We start from the raw sequence: 6,000 nt of genomic DNA on the forward strand, positions 1-6,000 counted from the left end.
GCTGCTGCACGCAGCCGAGGGAATTTGGGAGAGGGGGCCATCGGGTTGGGCTGGGTTAGGGGTCTGGGTCGGGTCTGAGTGGTCCGGGTCGGGTCGGTTAGTTAGTGGGTCGGGTTAGTGAGTTCGGGTCCGAGTTTGGTGGGCCGGGCTGGAGTTTTTTTATTTTTAAAGTATTTTACAAATTTATGGGTTTTTGAGTCAAATAAATTGAAATAAAATTATTTGGACCCCCAAATAATTTTATTTGGACTTTTAAAATTTTAATTAAGTTAGTCCATTAATTTTATGGGCTTTTGGGCCCATAAAAGTTATTGGGCCAGTCTTCGAGTTTTTGGGCCCAATGGGTCAGTTTAGGTGTTTAATGGGCCTAATTAAATCTCAAAATTTATTTGGGCTCCATTTAATTATTTTGGGTTGAGTTTAATTATTTTGGGCTTAATTAAATTAATTAAGTGAATCCATAAATTTTTATGGGCTTGGGAGCCCATGAAAGTTATTGGGCTTGTTATTGGGCTTTTGGGCCCATGGGGCCAGGGATAGTGTTATTGGGCCTAAGCTAGTCTTAATGGGCTTTGTTATGTTAATGGGCCAAGTTTTAAGTTAATGGGTTTGAGTGTAGGGCCAGCAGTCCAGAACCAACCATGAGAAATTTGCATGTGTCCTGATTATATATTTAATTATTTTTATGCATTTAAGTTATTTTAATATTTATATGTTAGTAAGAAAAATTAAATTAAATATATATGAAGGACACACAATTTATTTAAGTACATGCATTCATGAAATCAATTTTTATGATATGATTTAATTTCTATGGTTGAGCAAAATAAAATATTTTAGGTGGAAATTGAAGTAGTGTGGCCATTTATGTATGGGCAGTTTCTGCCATTTATGTATGGGCAGTTTTCTGCCATTTATGTATGGGTGGTTCGCCACCAGCCTCGTACGATGGTTTCCTAGACTGATCAGTCGCACTATGGGTCACACTTACGGATAGGACCATTCGATGTTCAGAAAATAAATGCTCAACAACTTATGTATGTATGATATTATGTATGTTATGTATGTTTATCCATGTAATTTATGTTATTAATTTTTAAGCATGCTCATTCATGTATATGTATGTATTAGTATTAAATTGATTTAAATTATTTTAAACCCTTGTTAGTATGCATGTTGGGCCTCTAGGCTCACTACACTGATATGGTGCAGGTGAGTACATAGAGGAGCAGGTTACTCCTACCGGTGGTGAGGACGTATGAGCGGCGCCGCAGTAGCCCCGTGACCGTGACAGCTTCCGAGTCACCGTGCTGATGTCTTATGATACATTTTATTATTTTATTTGGGTTGAGGTGTTTGAAATATTTTATTAAATATTTTTAGTGCATGCACATTTTATTTATTTTATTATGCGGTATATTATTAATTCTAGGGTTGACTCAGATGTTTAATCATTTTAAAGAATGCATTTTATTTAAGTATTTAAATTGTTTATTTATTTAATCATGAGTTTATTTTGTGTATTTTATTTGGTGCATATATGTATGGGCATATATGTACTTACATTTATTTAGTAGTATAAAAAAAAAAAAAAAATTTTCCGCATATTTATTTATTAGAGAGTTAGGGTCGTTTCAGTATTAGTGTTGCGATACATTAGCGCCAAGGAAATTTGACTTTCGTAAAGTAGCACAGCTTGACCGCTTAATTCGGTATTTACTAGCAAGTGCACTAGGTCAAGTAATATTAAAGTGGACAGAGAGTCTAAGTATCGATCCCACAGAGACTGTAGTCAATTCTCAAGAATTAATTATTTAGCTTAATCTAGACAAAATCATAAAAAACAATTTGATTTAAATAAAATAAGAATTTATAAAAAAAAACTGCTTAAGAAATAAGAATTAAAATATCTAAAAATAAAATTTAATTAAAACGAGACAACCAATACACACGTAGGTACCGAACAAATCATGTAACATGTAGCCGATTCAGGACTCAGATTTATTCTTAGATTACGGGAATTCTCCTATCTTGTTCAAAGGTCTATTTCTAGAACAATCAAACCTATTCAAATATTGACGGAATAATTTTCGTAATTCTAATCAAATTTGAATGCATTAAATATTTGTGAAAATTCAGTTTACACCCAAACTGCACACTGAAATCGAATTCTATTTCTAGTCGGTTTTACAATATGTTGATTATCAAAGTGATCGAAATCAATCCCTTCTCTGTCGACTTGGAACCGATTAACATGCAAGCAAACAGTTGATCAGGCTATTCAGAAGACAAATATAAATTTAACAATCAATAAAATAAAATCAAGTCTGAAAAATCCCAAACAATCATCCAAGTTTTCTACATAAATTTAACCGGCCCAATCACGCCGTCTTGGTTGAAGAAAAACTACTCAATAATAAAAAAACAATAATTCAAAAATAAAAAGAAGAAGAAAAGAAAAGAGAAATCTTCTCTCCCAAGCCTTGTAGCCGCCTCCCTTGTGTTGTCTGCGTCCTAGAACTTCGGAACCCCCAAAAATATGTTATATCTTCTATTTATAGTGAAACGACTCATATAAAAAAAATGCTAAATTTTTTTTAAACGTTTAAAAATACTTAAAAATAAATAATACTAAGAATACATATATGCCCATACATATATGTATAAATACTTAAAATACAGTTAATAAGAAACTTGACAATTAACATAACTAAGTATCAAATAAAATAAAAATCTTGTAACATACCATACTCCAAATAAAATCTCAAACCATCATTCCACTTACCAAACATACATAATAAAAATAATATTTTGAAACCACCATAATAAGTAAATGCGGAAGACTTGATTAAAAGAACTGATAAAATCTCATGACATAAAAACAATGATAGCATCGGTCACGGGTGCCGTCTGCGTGTGAACTCATAGGCCCTTACCGTCGGTCGGAGCTATCGTGTCAACAACAAACTCACCTGCACCATATAAGCGTAGTGAGCCTAGAGGCCCAACATGTTTTATCTCATAATAACAAAGTTTAAAAATCATGCAAACACATAATCATACTAATACATATAACTTATGTGAACATGCATGCATGATCTTAAAATAATGTGTCATAAAAATCTGTCATCATCAGTCATACATACATCATAACTAATCATACATAGCATAATTGAGCATGTCATAATCATAAAAACTGAGTATGGTCATATCCATGAATGTGACTAATAACTGTGCCGACTGATCAGTCTAAAAGAACCAACGTACGTCGCGGTGAATAATCACCTCTGTGCCGGTGTTAAACCACCTCTGTGCCGCCACATCACTTCAATTTCCATAAAAATATTTTCCATGCTCAATTCTCAATCATAAACACATCATAAAAATATTTCATGTATGCATGCACTTAAAATATGTACGTAATATATATTCAATTAATTTTCATAATAAATATACTTATACTTAAAATAAACTTCATGCATAAAATAAATTAAATATATATTCCGAAATTAGTTATTTTTCATGGGATTGTCCAGACTGCTGGTCCCCTAGACTTAAGCCCATAAATTTTAAAACTGGCACATTAGCTTAATTTAAGCCCAAACATCATAATTTGACCCAAATAAAATATTGGGCCCAAGTAAAATATTTAAGCCCAATAACTTAACTAATCCCAATATTAATCACTGACAGGCCCATAATTCACAGACTGACCCAATAATTTTCATGGGCTCCCAAGCCCAGGAAAATTATTGGGCTTACTTAAATAAATATTTTAAGGCTTAATAAATTAATTAAAAACCCAAATAATATTTATAATAATTAACTTAGCCCAAATAACACACTTAAACTAATAGTTACTTCAAATAAAAAAATACCCGAGCCCGACTAACATAACCCGGACCCGGACCCACAAACTTGACCCATGACCCGACGGACCCGACCCGGCCAGCCAGAAAACCCAAAACCCGAATCCCCATCTCTTACCTCTCTCGGCCATGAGCAGCAGGCCTTTATGGTCTGTTTTCGGCCGGCTCCAGCTGCCCCCCCTCCAGAGCATCACTGCCACTGGCTAGAACACTTTGAGAGCTTTCCAAAAAGCTAAGAACAAACCCTAACCATGCACTATAGGTGGAGAACGAACCCAAACACCATCCCATATCTGAACTCGAGCACACAGGTAAGCGACTCGCCCAGAACTGTTCCTTCTCCATACTCCGGCCATATTTTTCCATGAAACCATCTCTCAATCAACATCTAGAGGTTTCCAACAAGATAAAAATAAGCCCAAACCATGGCCTGAGGAAAGAGAACGAAGCCTAACACTCAGGCTGTTCTCAGCTCGCGTGCAGGCCTGAGCAGTTCTGCCAAATCCGTTTGTTCTCTCTACTCCGGCCATATTTTTTCCGTGAAACCACTTCTCAATCCTAGACAACATCCAGAGGTTTCCATCAAGCTAAAACACATCCCAAATCGTGGCCTGAGGAAAGAGAACGAAGTCTTCTTCCTCAAAACCCCAATCCGCGCGTCCATGAACATCAAAAGAAGGAAGCTTCATTTCCAGCCTATATCAGCCTCAAACCCCGACCTAGCTTGACCCTGGGGACTCTGATACACTCCTTTAACTTTTATCCAGCAGCCCATATCCTCACCATGTCATAAAACATGAGATTCTTGCAAGGAAACATGCAAACCGTGAGCATCCTAGGCATATATGCAAGAACTTCATAAAATTTCATGATGTAACATGCTAGATCAAAAGTTTCTGATGCATAAACAATTATGTAGCTTATATGGTGTTAAAGAAGAGAATTCGACATGCCTTTCACCAAGACTTAACAAGATCGAAGCCTACAACGCGTGTACGGTGCACTGGGACGAACAGATCTTCAAAATTGATTAAAAATATCCAAGGTATGGCTATGGTGGCTGGTTATCAGATGAAGGCGTGAAGAAGAAACTGATGGAGGCTAATGAAGAGGATGAGAGTGTCGGCTGGGTGTTTTAACGTGATGTAGGGTAGGTTTTTAATATAATAATAATTATACTTAGAATGAATAATTAGTTAATATACTCATAAAATATATTTTAAAACTCCTAAATATGCTAATAAATTTTAATTTAAGAATAAATCCCGAAATAATAAAATAAGGGATTTTAAAAGGTCTTAAAAAGTTATTAAATTGGCTTATCTTGGAGAAAAATAGGATTACGTATATCTATAAATATTAATATCACTATTTTCATGAAATAACACCTTAAAATAATATTTTAAGGCTCATAAAAATCTTATAAAATATTTTGGATGAAAAATTAATATCTCGTCCGTCCACGGTCCCGTTTACGCGATAAAATCAATTAATTACTCAAATTCCAAAAATCACGCAATTGCGGGTTAAAAGCTAAAATACTTTAAACCATGCACATAAATCACATAAATATCATTTAACCCACATTTCTAAATTTTTATATAATTATTTTTCCTAATTATGCATGCGGATTTACGTATTAAAAATTCCGGGTGTTACATATAGTGTCCGGATCCCGTACCAATTAATTCCCTAAGCAACAAATAATTTTCCGGACTCAAAATTCTTTCGAATTCGCACTCAAGTGAGTATAAATCTCGCTCGAGCGCGCCATGAAAAGCAAAATTCTGGAAATTTAACTCGCGCGCGGGCGAGTTCAAATCTCGCTCGCGCGAGTGAAAATTTTTGCTCCGAGCGACAATGTTGAAAAATTCATATCTTGAGTTCTAGCAGTCGAATCAAGCTGAAACTTGGACAGCAGCTTTAAAACATCTTGAAATTTTTTCTGAATGGTGCATATCGGATTTAGATCTAATAAAATTAAAAATGATTTGTTTTACCAAGGCTACTCCGTAATTCATTCTTCAAAAATCTTTTTTCCTACAAAATTAACCCGGAGAGTGAAATACACACACATGCACTAAAACACATAAGAACACATAAAAAAATATGAATGCACACAAAATAAACA

This window comes from Henckelia pumila, chromosome 2, assembly GCF_033568475.1.
Source record: "Henckelia pumila isolate YLH828 chromosome 2, ASM3356847v2, whole genome shotgun sequence".
Classification (NCBI taxonomy): Eukaryota; Viridiplantae; Streptophyta; class Magnoliopsida; order Lamiales; family Gesneriaceae; genus Henckelia; species Henckelia pumila.